The following is a 19,452-nucleotide window of genomic DNA, read 5'->3' as shown; positions in this document are numbered from 1 at the left end:
TCATTTGATGTGCATGGCCCATTCAACAAATTACCTGTATGCATAATGAACACAACTTTATGTATGATGAATACATTTAAGTCGGATTCTGAATAAATTATTCAGTGTATTAATGCTAGCTGCCAGGTTTGTGGTTCTGCCTATACAGTAGGAGGTATAATATATGCAAATATGTCATTTGTGTAAATACATTTCAGGCTTGCCAATTAAATTCATTGTGAGCACAGACCTACAGCAGGTCAAAACGTATGTCAAGAGAGACATGGACATTTTTGAAAAAAAATGTAAGACACTCACCCTCTGCAAACGTGTGCACCATGTGTGCAGAGGGTGAGTGAGATACCTTACTACAATATTTGAACAGCAGCTGCATAATTCGGTAATGAGTCGTTGGGATATTGGAGCTGAGGATGAGTTGCTCTGGTTGGGTTTGACTTGATGTGAGTGTCATGAGTAAACACTCAAAAGCTAACACTGTGGTGTCAGAGTGTGTTGGTACTTACAGCGGGTGTTAAGCGGTCCGTTGGGCTTTGGATGGCATACTCAGAGAGTGTGTGTTCAATATAGCACCAGAGAGGCTCTGTTTGACGGAAGGAAGCGATGGGAGGGTCTGGCTCCAGCTTCATGGTTAATAGCCATGGCCACTGTTGAAAAAAGAAAATAAGGATGAACAACAGGATTCAAATTACCCCCAAAAGCTGTTGCCAATATTTTATTAATCATTCAAACATTGTATTCACTGACAGGACTTGTTCATTGATGGTTCACTTCCAAAGGCTTCAAGTGTCTTGGAAGCTTTGTGGTTAGGGTTAGGGTTAGGATTAAGGCAATACATCTATTGTTATGAGGACATATTTGTACTTGTATGTTCTTGCCACGAACATCAATACCACTTTCATGTTCACTAAATATGGCTATAAGGATTATGGTTACATTTAACTAAGCAAAAATAAGTGTTAAACAAGTGGTTTTGAAAGTCTTTACAATAAGCCAAGCTAAACGTCTTCTCGTCGACACAGCAAACCATGTCAAAATTGAATAAAGATTGTATAATTTTACTGGAAAGAAAAAGAGCACATCATTGTCTGCATTATCTGAAATCATGCTGAGCAGAATGATCCACTCCATTGTGTTTACGAAGGGTTTGTGCACTCGTCATTCATGATCAGAAGTGTTTCTGTTCACGGGTATTAAGGATTTAAGTTTCAGTCCTTTCTATGTAAATTATACATTCCTCAACCCCTGATGAACCTCTACACTCCCACTATGTGCACATTCTGCCCCACAATCAAAGAAAAATTATGGTGGCTCTGACCGCCTCCAATGTAAATGACTGTGGCCTAAGTTCACTACATGTGCACCCTAACAGCCCTCTCCCAGAGTACTGCAGCACTCATATTTCAAGACAAGCGTCTAACAGGCACACCTCGTGTTTAAATGCACATTTCAAAAGAGAACCTTGCAGGAAACACAGCAGTTTAGAAATATGTTAACCTAGGCCTTGAACACTTATTAAAAAAGACTCTTAAGAAGCCACTGTTTATGTCTTTAACAAATGAAGAGCAAAAACGAAGCAATGTCACACCTGCTTTTGAACTTTAGGCAGAGAAATAACTTGAGCTGAAGAGGATGAGGGAAAGACAGGGACGGCTGATACAGGGATTAACCCCGGGGCTACAGTGTTTAGTACACTTAGCAGTCTGTGCTGTGGAGAGATGTAGTGTGATGATAAAAAACTTCTGTTTATAGCATATCACTGCGTGGACACATTAGCCATTACTGTCTGCTGCATGACATTCACTGTTATGACTAATCACAGAACAAAAGACAGTGGAGGAAACGCAGATGCCTCCACAATTGAAACCAGATGGCTGCCTTGAAGAAAGTAGGGTTGTTTTGGGCACAATGAAAACACCAGCAGGGCTTTAGTGAGTGAAGAATTTAGAAAAAAAAAAAACACAGTCTCACTCCCTGATAGTCCAATAGCGACGCTTGGTCAGGGTCCTTTGGCGTGCAGTTGTGGCGTGCCAAGTCTCCTTCAGCTTCATAAACGGACGCAAAGAGCTTTCAACTTATTGCAATATATTCCCATCGCCGGTGGTATTTCACGCTCAAGGAAGCACCGCATCAGTCCATGTCGGCGGCAGTTAAAGGCAATGTGAACGTCCATTCCCATTGGATATCGGAGAATTTTACACCCGGAAGTAAGTATTCTCCTTACTGTCGATTGATTTGACAGTGATATCTGCACTACTCATCAACTCAAACACACCAGCATATCCTTGTTAATTACACAACATTGATTGGTTTAAATTGTGTACAATGCTTTTGTATTTTCCCCCTTCCATTCGGAGAAACAAATATTTTTTCGGAGTTTAGGATGGCAGAAGACACTACACTACCCATAATCCTCAGCTATCGTTTAGGACTACACCATGTGCTTTGCTTGACAAAGAACGCATCCCTCTCCATAAAAGACGATGTCGCTATAACTCCTATGAAAATGTTCAAAAAGTGCTTCACATGTGTGCTAACAGTCCAGCCGCGAATACATCTATGGGACAGTTTTGAGATGTCTTCAAATGTCGTTGCCATGGCAACACAATGCTGGCCATGAAACACGGTTTTCTCATAACTTTAGTGAAAATGCTCCAAATGGCCCAAAACTTCACAGGTTTGGTAACGATGCAGCCATCAACGCATCTAAGCATATTATGGGATGTCATCAAATGCCGTTGGCATGGCAACAGATCATTCACCATCAAGTTGGTTCAAAAGTTTGCAGTTCAAATATTCTGCTGCTTTTCCAAGCCTTTTTCTTTTCTTCTCTCATCACACATTCAAGCCCCCAGTGTTCATGTATCATTTCAATCTAAATTATTCACCTTCTTCTTACACATTACATTTCAGCATAGCAGTTTAGTGTCAGCTTTTCAGCATAAAGCATTCCCACTAGCAATTTCTTCAGGAATTGCATTCTCTAGTTAGTTTGTCTGATTTGCAATGTAACGGAGGTGATCTCTGGGCCCATAGATCTCGGCCTCCGTTACGGGTAATATAGCATTAAAAACATTGCATGGGAATATATGTAATTTATGTAACTAGTTTGTCTGTCTCTGTTTCCTGGTTTCAAGTTAAAAGTGTTCCCCTTCCCCCATGTCTGTGGCTGTTGAGTGTGTGCACCTGGTGCCCTGTGTTGTCTCCTCCCCCCCCCACCTGTGTCGAATTGCAGATTAGTGTGTGTATTTAGGGTCTGTTGCCCTGTCTGTTTTGAGGCTGAGAGTGTGTGTGAGATCCTTGTGGCTGTAGGCTGTGGTCAGGGAGAAACAGCAGGATTGAGGCTGTGTGTCATGTGTTCCTGACTTAATAAATGCCCACACCGGGTGGTATTTGGACGTTCTGCCTCTGCCTCCTTGCTTGGTCTGGCTGCTCAATTGTCAGCTTCACAAGTGGTGTCAGAAGTGGGATTGACCAATTGAGCTGGTGAGAGTGATGGAGGAACTGCGGGAGATGATGAGGTCACTCCTGCAGCTTCAGGGAGCCGGTGGGCAGCAGTTCGCACGGGAAGAGGAACGGAGACTCCGGAGGCAGGACGGCAGATTGGCTGGAGGCTCGACGGGCGCTGGCTCTGCCGCTGAGGCATCAGAGATCCTGGCGGAGAACCAGAGATTGGTGCAAGAGCAGAAAAAGGAGCAGCTCTGGTTACAGAGGGAAGAAGAGAGGAAGGCAGAAGCATTGAGAACGGTTGGGAAGATGGCGGCGCACACTCAGAAGAATAACAAGTCAAGGAAACCTGGAGGAAAGGAGTCGCAGCTTTTGATAATTGCCAAAACTCCGGAGTTCGTCCGGGAGGTGATGGGTTCCAGCGCCGGTGCCGGCAGCGGGGAGTTCCACGTTTACCGGCACCTCCGACGTAGGAAGAAGGGGGAAAACTGAAGGGCAAAATGCGGATGGCAAAGATAGCCGAGAAAGTCCGTCAGGAGAGAGAGCGCGTCAGACCGCAGAACCAGCAGGAGTGCATGGAGAGGAAGAAAGGGAAGCTTCTTTTCGACTTCACGGCCCCCCCTGAGGAAGCCAAGATTCCTAAGACATTGTATTTCCTGGGGAGAGGGGTAAGGAAATGTAACGGAGGTGATCTCTGGGCCCATAGATCTCGGCCTCCGTTACGGGTAATGTAGCATTAAAAACATTGCATGGGAATATATGTAATTTATGCAACTAGTTTGTCTGTCTCTGTTTCCTGGATTCATGTTAAAAGTGTTCCCCTTCCCCCATGTCTGTGGCTTTTGATTGTGTGCACCTGGTGCCCTGTGTTGTCTCCTCCCCCCCACCTGTGTCGAATTGCAGATTAGTATGTGTATTTAGGGTCTGTTGCCCTGTCTGTTTTGAGGCTGAGTGTGTGTGAGATCCTTGTGGCTGCAGGCTGTAGTCAGGGAGAAACAGCAGGATTGAGGCTGTGTGTGTCATGTGTTCCTGACTTAATAAATGCCCACACCGAGTTGTATTTTGGACGTTCTGCCTCTGCCTCCTTGCTTGGTCGGTCCGCGCAATTGTCAGCTTCACATGCACATCCTCCTATTAATATCTTTGTACATCTGGCACTAAACAATTTTATTCTAGATATCATTTACAGTATCTTCTTGATATGTTTCTATTCTATATTTCTATCATTGACCCTCTACTTTCCCCCTATTTTGTATGTACTCTTATTATTTAAATGTTGTCATCAAATATAACACATGCAGCAGACCTTAGGCAAGGAAAGTTTATTTATGTAGCACCTTTCAACTGTGTGTCTGTGGTGTAGCCTTCTTACAGTGCAGACGCTTTTCTGCTTGCTCTTGCCTCTGCTTACTTTTTTATGCTGTTTTTCTATTTTTCTTTTCTCAAAACTTCGAGCAGCGGCTCCTGGACATTAACCTATGACTGGGACAGTTATTCTTCGTAAATAGACGGAGAACCGGAGATCTCTTTCTGATGACCTGGATAACCTGTCCTCTTCACACAGCAGGGTAAGGACCAATAGCTACTCCAAAAGTAAAAGGCTAGAGGGAAAGCTAACGACTGGTCCTGAAACTCTGATTGTGGGTGACTCTGCTGTAAGAGATGTAAAAAGTCTGTGTAGTAAGAACAACACCAAAGTACTCTGTTTTCCCAAGGATATGGTCTCTGACTTGGCTGAGAAGATCCTGCATATTGGGGCTGAACATCCGACTGTGAAGAATGTGGTACTGCACATTGGAACAAATGATGTTGTGAAACAAGAGTCAGAAGTGCTGAAAAAAGACTTTAAATGTCTGTTGGAAACTGTCAGCTCTCTAAATGCAGAGGTGTTCATCAGTGGCCCTCTGCCGCCAGTCAGAAGAGGAGTGGAGAGATTGAGCAGATTGTTTGCACTGAACACCTGGCTTTCAACTGCCTGTACTGACCATTCTGTCCATTTTATTGACAACTTTAACTTTTTCTGGGACCGCAGACATCTTTTTAAGGCAAATGGAATTTGTCTGAACAAGTCAGAAGTGAAATTGTTTATCTCTAACGTATTCAACTGCCTACGTAATCAATCTGTTCCCTCTGCCAAGGACAAGCAACAAGAGGAATCAAAACAAGAGAAAGACACAACACATTGTTCAGAAAACCATGAAAATCTATCACTGCACCCACTTGAGGAATGTCTTGATTATGGGAGACAAATGGAGGAGTCTCCACCGCCCTTCACCCCCCCTATCACCTCTGAGGATACTCTTCCTTCACCCCACAGCTCTCTCTACTCTCCATTCACCCTTTCACCCTCGCCTACCCTCCTGGAGATCGCTGAACACACAAAGGAGATACAGAGGGTTGGCACAGATTCCTTCCTGGAGTTCAAAGACCAAACTAAGGCAATACGCAGGGTTGGCAGCATGTCCTTTACCCCCGCTCCTCAACGACGCCCACCAAAATCACAGCAGAGACACGCACCATCTCCCCCGTCTTCATCACCGTGCCTACGTCAACCACCTCCCCCCCTGGCAGCATGTCATCTACCCCCACACCATCTCCCCCGTCTCCATCACCGTGCCAACGTCAACCACCTCCCCTCCCTTCAAGAAAGCATCTGTAGTCTCCGAAGCCTGATAAGGATGTGTGTGTACAAAACGCAACAAACTCTTACTGATATGTGCTGGGTCCAGGCTCAAGGGCGTATGGCACTCTCAACTCTTTCCAGGACATGCCAGGGCCCTGCATGCCAGTAGCTTTGCCGACATCTGTGTTGATAGGTAATAGATTAAGAGCGGTGAATCAGCTTAGAAACAGGAAGTGCTCAAACGTTTGTGTGAGTTTATCAAATTTAGCAGTGATTCCATGTCAGCCACAGCTTGTCACAAAAAATCTTACTGATAGTGTATCTAACAAACTTAAACTAGCTTTATTAAATGTCAGGTCTCTGGCAGGAAAAACATTTGTAATCAATGATTTTATCACTGAGCACAATCTTGATTTTATGTTTTTAACGGAAACTTGGATTGAACAAAATAAGAGTGCAGCTGTTCTTATCAAATCAACCCCTCCCAACTTTAGTTTTATGAGTCAGGAAAGAATGCATAAGAAAGGGGCTGCAGTTGCTATTTTGTTCAAAGATTCCCTTCAATGCAGGAAGACATCTTATGGGAACTTTGCTTCTTTTGAATATGTGGCCCTTCAGCTGAAATGCTCCTCTCGAGCTCTGTTCCTAAATATCTATAGACCACCCAAATACTGTGCAAGCTTTTTTGATGACTTTACTGAACTGCTGTCTATAGTGTGTATTGACTTTGACCGTCTAGTCATTGTTGGTGATTTTAACATCCATGTTGACAACCCCCAGGACAGAGGGGCTAAAGAACTGTTTTGTGTTCTTGATAGCTATGGACTGACTCAGCATGTGACGAAGCCCACGCACAATAAGGGGCACACTCTGGACTTAATTATCTCAAAGGGTCTGAATATCTCTAAGGTTGTGGTGACTGATGTTGCACTCTCTGATCATTCCTGTGTGTTCTTTGAGAGCTCTATTTCTGTTCACAAAAATGTTCAAAAAGAGGTAACCACAAAGCGATATTTAACGGAAAATACTAGGGAAATGTTTACTCAGAATTTTTCTTCCACACTTGCCCCTGCTAACATCTCAGTTAAAGGAAGTGCTAACATCTCAGTTAAAGGAAGTGACTGGGAAGAAAATATCTCCATGGAGAAAGGCCATGACCGTGAGAACAGAAAAAAGAGTGTCGAAAAGCTGAACGTAGGTAGCGAAAAACAAATCTCCAGGTTCACTTTTAAATCTATAAAGAGAGACTTTATAATTTGGAATTGAAAAACGCACTACAGTCTTTCTTCTCTGACATCATTACCAAAAACAAAAACAATGCACATGCCTTGTTTGCTACTGTCAACAGACTAACTAACCCCCCAGTGTCAGTAGCCTCTGAATTTCTATCCACCAGGGCATGCAATGATTTTGCCTCCTTCACTGACAATTCAGAAAATCATACAAGTAGTCAGTGCCTCTGCATCAGGTACAGCAAATGTGTTGTACCACTGTCTGGCTGCCTGCATAAAGTCAAGTGCTCGGCGCAGTTGTGTGGATAGAGCGCTCCTCTGTTTTCATTTAAACAGCTCCTTATATCCGTTAGCGCAGCTAGCTAGCACCCGATGCTAACAACAACAATGCACGTAAGGTCTCTCCCTCGCTCGCTCGGGCCACACATACACACACCCTCCCGGTCCTCCCGATGGCCAGTCGGTGCCTGCCGGTGAGCGTGGAAGTGTGGTCTGCCACAAGCAGGCGGCAGGAGCGGGGCTGTCAGCATCAGCTTAGATGGTATTTTAAACTCGATGCGCTCTGAAACTACGGGGCGGCCGAGGAAAAAAAATACACATGCGTTAATGGCGTTAAAATAATTAGTGGCATTAATTGTGTTGTTATTAACGCGTTAACTTGACAGCCCTAGTAAATACACATCTGAGTTGATAAATATGACATGTGGGGTTCCTCAAGGCTCCATCTTGGGGCCTCTTCTCTTTAACATCTACATGCTACCACTGGCTCAGATAATGAAAAACAACAAAATAAGTTACCATAGCTATGCAGATGACACACAAATGTACGTAACAATTTAACCAGGAGACTATTCTCCAGTTAAAACACTGAGTAAGTGCATTGAACAAATCAATGACTGTATGTGCCAGAACTTTCCCCAATTAAACAAAGATAAAACTGAGGTAATGGTTTTTGGAGCCAAGGCAGAACGTATAAAAGTTAGCGCTGAGCTTCAGTCTGCAATGTTCAAAACAACATATAACGCCATAAATCTAGGTGTAGTCATGGACTCCGACCTGAGTTTCAACAGTCACATTAAAACAGTTACTAAATCAGCCTACTATCACCTAAAGAATATATCTAGGATTAAAAGACTAATGTCACAGCAGGATTTGTTCTCCATGCTTTTATCTTCAGTAGACTGGACTACTGTAATGGTGTCTTTGCAGGTCTCACTAAAAAATCTATTAGAAAGCTGCAGCTAATTCAGAACACTGCTGCTCAAGTCCTTACTAACACTAAGAAAGTGGATCACATCACTCCTGTTCTGAAGTCTTTACACTGGCTTCCTGTGTGTTAAAGAATAGATTTCAAAATACTGCTGCTGGTTTATAAAGCTTTGAATGGTTTAGGCCCAAAATACATTTCTGACCTACTGCTAAATTATGAACCATCCAGATCTCTCAGGTCTTCAGGGACTGGTCAGCTTTCTGTCCCCAGAGTCAGAACTAAACATGAAAAAGCAGCGTTTAGTTATTATGCTCCAAATATCTGGAACAAACTCGCAGAAATCTGCCGGTCCGCTGCAACTCTGACTACTTTTAAATCCAGGCTGAAGACTTTTCTTTTTGCCGCTGCTTTTAATTGAACTATTCACATCTTAAACTGCACTGTAACTTTTATCCATGTATTTTTTCTTTTAATGTTTATTTTATTATCTTTTCTTTTTAATGACTGATTTGAATTGCCATTTTCTTAATGTCTTTCGTTTTTTGTAAAGCACTTTGAATTGCCTTGTGTTGAAAGGTGCTACATAAATAAACTTGCCTTGCCTTGCCTTGCCTTCAACACAAGGCAATTCAAAGCGCTTTACAAAAATGAAAGACATTAAGAAAAAGGCATTTAAAAACAGTAATTAAAAAGCAACACAATCTACTGTACCTGCATTGCAATTACTCTAAACGTGTATTAACGTGCTTTAACGAGTAGGTGGTTCGGGTTAAAAAGCTGTCAAGTTTACAGTGTTAACACAATAAAATATAGTGCTGTTTCTGGTTTAGTTTACGACGGATATATTTTGTTATCCACAGACAATCACACATATATTGTTTTGATATTTGTAACACAAAAGCGATGGGAAAAACCCACAGCTACACAGAAAAGATGGTCTTAACATGACCCAGCGGTCTAGTTAATAAAAAGTAATAATCTCAAACAAAATATTACTATTAACTTTATTGTGAAATTAAAACAGAACGGTAAAAGAATAGTTTCCGGTCTATTCTGAGGTCCAATCTCTGTAGATAAATAAAGAACTAAGCCAGATGTGTAATACTGTATGTAATGCAGCCGAACCATTTATTACAATGCATTTATGTGATGACTTTCAAAGAGTAAAGCAAGCACTAGCTGAATAAAGTATGATTTTATCTTTTACGAAACGTTTTTTTCATATGGAATACAGTCGGAGGTCAACCAATTACAGATTTTGAGGACTAATCACGGTGGTTTGTCGAGCAAAGCGCATGGGGTAGTCTCAAACGATAGCTGAGGGCTATGGGTAGTGAAGTGTCTTCGGCCATCCTAAACTCCGATACAACTATTTGTTTCTCAGTCGAAGGGGAAACACACAAAAGCATTGTACACACTTTAAACCAATCAATGTCATTTAATTAACAAGGATAATCTGGTGTTTTTGAGTTGATAAGTAGTGCAGATATCACTGTAAAATCAATCGACAGTAAGGAGAATACTTACTTCCAGGTGTAAAATTATCCGTTATCCAATGGGAATGGACGTTCACATTGCCTTTAACTGCCGCCATGGACCGATGCGGTGCTTCCCTGAGCGTCAAATACCGCCGCCGATGGGAATACATTGCAATCAGTTGAAAGCTCTTTGCGTCCGTTTATGTAGCTGAAGGAGACTCGGTGCGTCACAACTGCACGCCAAAGGACCCTGACCAAGCGTCGCTATTGGACTATCAGGGAGTGAGACTGTGTTGCAACATGTTGACGCAGTATGACGCATCGCAGAGGTCTCACATTGTTAGACAATACATTGTCCAAATGATTTCCCCATGGTGAAAATCTGCCTAATGATCTCTGGTGCTCTAATTCATATTATGCTAATAGGAAACCCTGTTAGTCTGTTAAGACGTTTCATAAACATATGTGTTCTTCAATGTTCGCTCATCATGTCGGATCAGGATTTCAAGGAAGGAGTTTTGTTGCATTAAAAAGAGGATGGCAATTATTCCTAAAAATTGTCAGATGATGATAAGGGTTTAAAATATCAAATAGGCAGCCTTGGACAGGGATTGCAATCTCCCTCGCAGTTAATTCCCCCATGAGAAAATCTGAGAATTCTGAATAAATGTGCACTAAGGATTAAAATATTCAGATGACATATCATGCATACTGATTGGGTGTACCCTAAGATAAGTTGTGCAGCTCCAAGAAGTGGACATACTGTATATGTGTCACATTGAAACTGTCTGTCAATGCTACTGTATAAAGGATAGTAGCCTACTGTTCTCCCGGGGCACTAACCTGGGGCTGTCTTTATCCACAATCTATCTCCTTAATCTCCCAAGAATCACCTCAACCTCTGGGGAGGAAGGGGAACTCTTATTAAATAAAGTGACCTGTACAGCAGAATGTCATCACTGAGGAACACTCAAAGTTTGCAGGTTGAACTGCTCAGACACTTCGCTGAGCATGAAACCCTGAGATGTGTCTTAGCCCTGTAAAGGTTATAACTTGACGGCTGAGAGATAATTATAAATTGGTTAGTTTGCTGACGCTTAGCTCTAGTTAACTAGCACTGCTTCTGTCCTATTATCAAATAACAAAATGTGCATTTTCTGGCTTGGTTCTTCAATCTGATATATATTCAAATTGACCTGTTCTTTCTACATCCGTTTTCACACCTGTGGTTTCACAATACATAATAAATGAGATGCTTTAGCTCGTTTGGCTGCATTTAAATCGGACATTCTGTAGATGTGTGTTAGAACAAACCAGACTGATCTCCCAGATTTATGCAGGATTTAGCCGGAATAGTTAAGTAACGTTTATTTTTTTAAATCTCTCTTTGATATCGGTGCTCAGAAATGTGGTTTTTTTAGGGCAGCTTGTCTCTGTATTTGATTGCTGAATGTCATGTTCAGGAGATTGGCAAACCGTGGGGGATGAAGGCTGTAAAACACTCTGGTAATAGTTCTTTAAATTGATTGTGCATCGGCATCGGTGAGTAATAACGATGGAGCATCTGGGAAGATAACAGCTATGCTCCTCAAGGGAAATGTTTTTGCTTGTATGCTCATTTTAGCAGTTCAGTATTTTTCAAAAATTCTGTAAAATGATGTGATTTCAGCATCTTTGTTGTGAGAAATTGCTTATTTTCTTTGTATTACGTAATGTTACATTGAGAAATTAACGACTAAAGCTTCAGCCATTTTAAAGTTATCCAAATGTCCATACTTTTATTATGAATATAATAATAATAATAATAATTCATTTATTTTATATAGGTGCCTTTCAAGGCTCTCAAGGTCGCCGATATGTCGTGAATATGGTTTACTGTTGGTTACTTGAATATAGCAATACAGTGAAATTCCATTTATGCAGGTTACTGAAAATTAGAAAAAGGTGCTGATCAAGCTAGATTTGATATCCATGGAGATGAAACCATTCATATCACACTTTCATATATCACAACTTCCCCTCAAAATACCCCGGAGGGGGGGAGCTTTAGAGAGCTCTCTCCTGAAAGACTGAGCGGCTCTGATAACCTCAGCTCAGTGAGGTAAAGGCACATCTTTATATGATCATTATAGTTATAACAAATAAGAGAATAGATAAAAAACAGGTATAAAATACTATATGACAGTAAAAAAAAGTTGTTATTAATAAACAAGAATACAGTTTAAAAGGGGAGTGATTTGTAAAATATCCATAAATAAAAAGAAAATCTGCTTACAGTTCTGCTTCATATGGATGTTGAGAGAGGTATCCATAGATCTCTTAATGTTGCTCTCAAAGTGCACCAGATTGATGCTTTAACTTCAATATTTAAAAAAAAAAATCTTCCTGGGGGAGCATGCCCTCGGACCCCCCTAGAGAATGTTAGGTGCACTCCCCACTTAAATCATGTTCAAATGGATAGGATACTAAATACATTTGCACACATCTTGTGTCATTTGGGGGGGGGTGCGCCAGCTAAAATCTTGCCTAGGGCAGCAAATTGGTCAGGGCCGGCCCTGGCTCTAAGAGTGCTGTTTGTTAAGCGTCTTTATAACAAAAACATGTGCACACAGCTCAGAACTGTCAGAATCGCTTTGGAAAACCCTCATTGAAGGTATAAGCAATAAAACAAGCCCTCCAGTCTTTCCATTTTTAAATACTCCGAAGGGAAAGCCTGTAAAGCAATTTCCTAGTACTTGGTTTCCCCAGACTGCTACTGCCGGGGCCTTTCTGTCAAGAGTGGGCTGCTGCTTTATTGCAGCATCAGCATTATGATGTTGAGGAGGGAGGGGTTGCTTCTTCAAGTCTGAACCTGGTCATAGCTCTCTGCGGACATATACGCTATCTCTTCATTATCTGCTCTCAGCCAACATCCCAGCACGGGGGCATGTGTCTGGATAAAAAGCCTTGATTATGTAACTGTCTGGCTGCCTGTATATACGCTGATGCATCAATCTTCCGCTCACCTCTCTGAAATATCCGGACGGACTCTATACATGATCAACACATCCTCACTCCCAGGTCGGCCTATGTTGACGTTATGTCAAGTCCCCTGCCGGCTTTTTCCAACGCAAGGGGGGGGGGCCTTAGCGTTCATTTTCAGCTTTCCGGGATGTCCATGTGCTTCTATGGACGCTCATGGAAGCACGGCATTCGTTTGCCCTTAAAGGCAATGAAGACACTACACTACCCAGAATCCCCAGCCGGCAGGGGACTTGACATAACGTCAACATAGGCCGACCTGGGAGTGAGGATGTGTTGACATGATAGATGTTTGCCTGGTCTGCTGCTAAATGTCGTTTAATTGCCTACTCTGATCAATCAGGGAATAACAAGTCACTAAACATGCATGGACAAACCCCCATCATGTATTGAATCTGTGACTAATGGAGACATCACTCTTATTTCAGTGGGTGGATGTTTCTTCACCTGCGTACTTAGCCAAATGTTTGAGCTGGAGGGGAAAGCAAAGCTGGAGAAACACAGACGTCCATGGCTCTGGGTGCCGCTTGGATAAATGCAAAACCCAAACCAAACAAAGAGAGTGATTAGTGGATCTGTTTAACCTCAGGGCAGAACAATCCCGTTATTAGACCGGAGAGTTTACTTAGCTTTGTGCTCTGCCTTCTGCCATCCTCCAGTCCTCTCTCTCCGCAGTGCGTCCTGACTCAGAGCTAACGGCGCTAATTAGGGACGGCACCAAATCCTTTTTTCATCCGTGCCAATCATTCTGTTAAATCTAAACTGTAGTAGCCTTTTTACTCAAGTACTGGGCTTGAGTACAAACCTGGGGCATTTGTACCATTTAGCCACAATTGACTTGTCGCTGACATAATGTTGTAAACACACGTATTAATACTGACAACTTTTTTTCCCACTCCATCGTTTTTGAATGTCAAAAGTAAATTTCTCAATTTGTTTCTTTGCTGAGTTTTCTAGAATTATGCTTTACCAATAACCATTCTACACTAAATAGTTTTAATCTCTCATTCCTCATTTTATCTTCTACATTTAGTAAATAATATAGTAATGAGTTTGAGGGTTCACTGCACTTGAGTTTTTCTCCAGTCTGCAACAAGACGTTAAACCTGAAAAGAAAAGTCTGTCTGATGTTGTAACAACATCTCAATGCGAACCTGATCTCACCAGAATGCGTGACTCCACCACGACTTCTTAACACCACAATGCGTGGTGGAGTCACGAACTTTGTTACATTTACGTGTCGGCACCACGCAAACAACCCCAATGTAAAGTGAACGTTCGATTCCTGTTTTGAATAGTGTGCCGTCGATGGGTTTCATTCCATTTTAAAGTCCTTTTTGATGCTCTGTGTAAACTTCGCACACTGCCACTCCAACATCCAATCACAGAGGTTGAGGACTGATCACGGGTTTGTCAAGCTAAGCACATGGTGTAGTCCCAAACGATAGCTGAGGATTCTGGGTAGTGTAGTGTCTTCGGCCATCCTAAAACTCAGAAAAAACATTTGTTTCTCCGAATCGAAGGGGGAAAATACAAAAGCATTGCACACAATTCAAACCAATCAATGTTGTGTAATTAACAAGGATAATCTGGTGTTTTTTAGTCGATGAGTAGTGCAGATATCACTGTAAAATCAATCGACAGTAAGGAGAATACTTACTTCCGGGTGTAAAATTGTCCGTTATCTAATGGGAATGGACGCTCGTAATACAATACAGGGGACATGATCATTATCTTTTAAATAACGTTAACTAAAGGGAACAATCTATTTGACACAGCTGAAGCTCTGGCCTTCCTTAAAAACTAACTAATTTAATAAAAATCACAGTTGCATTACACACAATGCACTGTTTTTTGAGAACACAAATTCGTAACTAATGTAATTCTTACATTCTGACGAAAAATAAAAATTATTATGAATACAAATAAAATAAAAGAAGCCTCCCGTCAGTTACTACAAGCTATAAAGTAGATTTAAAAAAACATTTTATAGAATAAAAGCTCACTGCGGGACGTTGTAGAAATGCGTGTGTGCACCACGACAAAGGAGCCTCATTCACATTGGGGTTGTTTGCGTGGTGCCGACACGTAAATGTAACAAAGTTCGTGACTCCACCACGCATTGTGGTGTTAAGAAGTCGTGGTGGAGTCACGCATTCTGGTGAGATCAGGTTGGAAATATAGCATCAGACGAGACAAGCTTTTTTAAGATGACATGAGGACAATGCTAACCGCACAATACATTACAGCTCCGACAGGTGAAGTAGAAGAACACCGCAGCCCTGACAGCTCTATGCTGCTATGAATAAAAATACATCAACACCCAGTTTTACATATGGAGATTGATGTATTTGCCATATACAAGATGGTGCGTTAGACGACTCTGTTCACTGTGTCTCTCTCACTCTTTGGCATTAGTGAGTCCATTAAAAACTGTGATTTTCCTCAAATAATTGCACTGCACTCTAACTGTCCTTTGAGGCTCACATGTTTATCAGCATGAGACAGGTGCAATACATGATCTGCCCACCGTGGCCATTTAAGTAAGTATTTACTTTAGCACACTTATATAAGAAGCATGTGCATAGACTGTGAGACACTTTAATAGACCTAAACTATGTGATGGATGTTTTAACTGTCAAACAAGATGTTTGTTGGGTCTGGCCATCAGATGGGATTTAGAAAATGATAAATAACAAGTCTGATTGTGGTGCTAATAAAATGCACCCAACCTGGAGCATTGTACATGAGCCATTAAACCTGTTAAGCCCGAGAGACCCCGGTAACGGGAAGTCGTGGTGGAGTCACGCATTCTGGTGAGATCAGGTTGTCTCAATAAGTTGGATTTGTTTTCTGAATTGATACTCCTCTTTTTGTTGAACAAACGCGTATGTGTAAGGCTGTCACGAAGTGAAAATGAAAAAAAATACAGCTAGTAACATGATTCGTTGGTAATACCCTTTGTGCTCTTGTGCTCTGGAAAAAGTTCTTGCTTGGGAGAAATGTTTGTGTGTTAAAGAACTTTATTATTAAACTAAATCTATGATTTAAAATGGAACAGACGCATGTTTAAACTTCAGGAGTCTGTTTACTTTCAGAGTGAAAAAAGTCAGATTTAACCCAACCACCTGCACCGTGCCTTTCAAATCCATGCTATTGAAAGATGTGCTTTTACACTGCTCATCTTTACTTCAGTGAAAATCACATCCTGGGATTGAAGAAACATTTGGGCATGTAGTTCAGGGCGTTGAAGTTCGAGGTTAGCTTTGCACATTAGAGCCAATCTGAAGCTCCTAATAACCCCTCAGGAGATTAGATGAAATTCCTCTTCGTTTTGATTCTAAAATGATCTTGATGGCAACTGTCTGGACCTTTTTATACAATGCCATCGGGGATTTTAATCACATTATGTCCGGGGGCTGCATTTCAAAGCTCCAGTCAAGAGGTTGAATTGAGAGAATCTTTGTAGGCAGCTTTGTATGAGACTTCAATGGCTTAATTTCACTGTCGAAGATAGGGGTGAAGTAGCATGGCATTCTCTGCTAGCACTGTAATTAATTTCACAATGGATACATTTTTAAGGAAAGACTAACTTAAATCATATATTCACACACCGGGGAACATTTCAGCAAAGAATAGCACAGACATGTGGGTTAAGCAGACATTAGTGGAAGTTATTTGCTCTACTCTCAAAATTCTGTTAGTGTCATTTCTTTTGTGAATTTAACATCCTTCTTACACAAACTGACATTAATTTGTGGGATGTTTTTGGTTTTTAGGACAGCTGAGAGCACATTTAAACTACTTTTGATCACCATAATCCTGTTGGAGGATTAGGAGTAACACTTTGGAGAAAATATCAACTTGAGCAGCTTTTCAAATCAAGCCTATCGGACAGCAGTGTGGGGTATTGCAGAGGTTTATTCGGGTTTTTTTCTGAATTTGCATGTAATGAGCCTGTATTTTTCATAAAATCTATTATTTTGTGGACATTCCTGGGTATGAAGTGCCACACAGGGAACCACTCCAGATTCCATGCTGTGTTGTTTCTTTTAAATGATTTACTGCTTGGGGCAAATCCCATGGGGCAAAACGCCAGCACGGTGTTTACAAGTGAACAACAGTTTTTGTACTCTTCCTCTTGAACTAGCGTGTACAAGGAAATATCCATGTTAAGCCAAATTCAGACACAGTATCAGCCTGATAATAGCCTGACCAAACAGACGTGGGGCGTCAGGATTGAAATAAAATGTCTCTTTTGATCAATAAAGTCAATCTTATCTTTATCTTTGTTTAGTTACAAGGTGTCATAAACCAATTTATTGAGTTGTCGGTAATCCAATTTCAACCACAAATAACAGCAAGGGAAAACAAAGATAAGCAAACATAGCTTTAGCCAAGGCTAGCCGATGCCATGTCAAAAAACTAGGTTTCACTTGATACAGCTTGTCAACAAAGAGATGCTAAATTTGATGATCTAAATACGTTTTTGTCCTGTCTGGTGTTGTATCGCGCTTTCCTGTTTTTACATGAAAAGCAACTCTCCCTCTAGTTTCTGGTGTCTGTGCTTCTTGCCCTTGTGTGTCCCGCGTCTGCCCTGATTGTTTCCACCTGTGCCCCCTTACCTTGAGTATACATCCCTTTGTCCTGTGCCAGTTCTTCTTGTCTAGTGAGTCAGAGAACCAGCGCATCGTCAAGCCAGAGAAACCTTTTGACTATAGTGCCTTGCCATTATTTATATGTTTTACTCATAAGAGGGATTTTTTTACATGAAACATTTTTCACTCTCTGTGTCTATCAGTAAAGACTCTCTTTTAAAACCTTTGTTGTCAATGAGTTGTGCATTTGGGTTCATGCCCCAGAGTTTGGTCGTGACACAGCTCTTTCTTTAGCTGTCCTACTCTATATGACAGAGATAGTAAGAAGATTATCAGCATACATTTCTGGAAAATTGTATGGCACAAATTGCAGTTATAGCTTGCTGCTTTGTAGGGCAGATTTGCTCATTTTATCCCATTTGGTGTGTCAGAAAAGACATCTGGGACATGTCACAATGTTCCAACCAATTCACTATCATGTCAGAAATGTTTTGCCTTCTAGTAACACAGTTTAACAACTTCTATGACATGAATCCACATAGGAGAACAGAGCGCTTCTTTGTTCAACTGACGAAAAACGAAAGAGTAATGATGTTCAGTTGTATTATACCACATTAATCACACCTGTGGGTTACCCTCTGCACACATATTTATGCAGATCATCAACACAATTCTTCTCCCTCTACTAACCGGCTGAGTCCACTTTCACCGCAGTGATGAGTTTCCATTCTCTCTTTTATTAAACCCTGATTACATACATAAATGTATGTCACGCAAGTTGTGAAAGACAGCAAGCTTTCCTTAGGGGTCCAAGATGGATTTTTTCTTGTCTCTGTGATCATCTCAAAAGTCTAATGCCGCCTTCGCACTTCCTCTATGAGTATCACTTTTGTTTCAGCATCCTGATCAAAGAAAATCATGCCCACACATTGCAATGAAACAAAGGAGACCATTTTCTCACATTTGAGCTACATTTTCCTTTAAAATATGAGCAAAGCCTTAAGGTTACACGTGTTCATTGCACACATTTAACAATGTATTAAAAACATGATGAAATATTTGTATTCAAGAAATATTGACATACTTTTTCACAAGCTGCAAATCATCTTGCAGTCTTCTGGGAGGCTCCATCCCGCGGTCTGCTCCAGATTAATACCGAGCTATTTCTTTGGAATTGATTATTTGACTTTTTTTCTTTTTAGTGTTATGTTTTATCTCAGCCCAGCAGAATGGCTTGGCGCTGCCATAGAGGGCTTTGCCAGTCAATTGAAATTCTTTGGTGCAGGTGTGAAAAGCAGAGTGGTGAAGACGCTCCTTCACTTCTGCAATCCACTGATAACTTTAACATTTGACCAAGTATTGTGTTCTGGCAGCAGGTCTTATGAAAGCAATCAGCGATGCTTTCCTCCAAACAGATTCACATTAATGTTCCTGCACAACTTTGACGTTTACAAAGGAGAGGAAATAGATGGAGCACAGGTTCAATCGCTGCACAGGCTAGATTAATGAGCGTTTCTTATCAGCAATATGCTTATTTTGTTGCTAAATTGGAGAAAGCTTCGGACAAATTGAACTACTCACACTGAGTGGGAAGTGAAGTGAATTCTTAACAAGATGCACGCTGCTTTTCCCTCCACAGTGGTCAAGTTTGAAATGATTATTTCAGATAGTCAGCAGTTTCTGCCTCTCTCAGATTCAGGTTATAATAACTGAGAGTTCTAGCGCTCACATGGCTTTATAATGAATTAGTCAAGCTTGAAAATGAAAACTTCGGCTGTCAGCTGGATGGCAGTCAGACCTGTACTCGCGGTTGCTACGAGAAGAAGTGCTTGCAAGTTGATTTTCT

At 41.4% G+C, this 19,452-nt stretch overlaps 1 protein-coding gene across 1 annotated transcript in view; it reads right to left on the bottom strand.

The window, feature by feature from the left end:
• LOC117468321 (muscarinic acetylcholine receptor M2-like) overlaps positions 1–19,452 on the bottom strand; it is an 81,016-nt gene that overhangs the window by 43,947 nt on the left and 17,617 nt on the right. The window contains exon 2 of the mRNA XM_034112381.2: positions 504–644. The gene's annotated coding sequence lies outside the window, so the exon portion shown is untranslated. The remainder of the gene's footprint in view (positions 1–503; positions 645–19,452) is intronic.

The sequence above is a fragment of the Pseudochaenichthys georgianus genome, chromosome 23, assembly GCF_902827115.2.
Source record: "Pseudochaenichthys georgianus chromosome 23, fPseGeo1.2, whole genome shotgun sequence".
Taxonomy (NCBI): Eukaryota; Metazoa; Chordata; class Actinopteri; order Perciformes; family Channichthyidae; genus Pseudochaenichthys; species Pseudochaenichthys georgianus.
The sequence above is the reverse complement of the archived record's forward strand: the minus strand, read 5'-3'. Positions and strand labels throughout refer to the sequence as shown.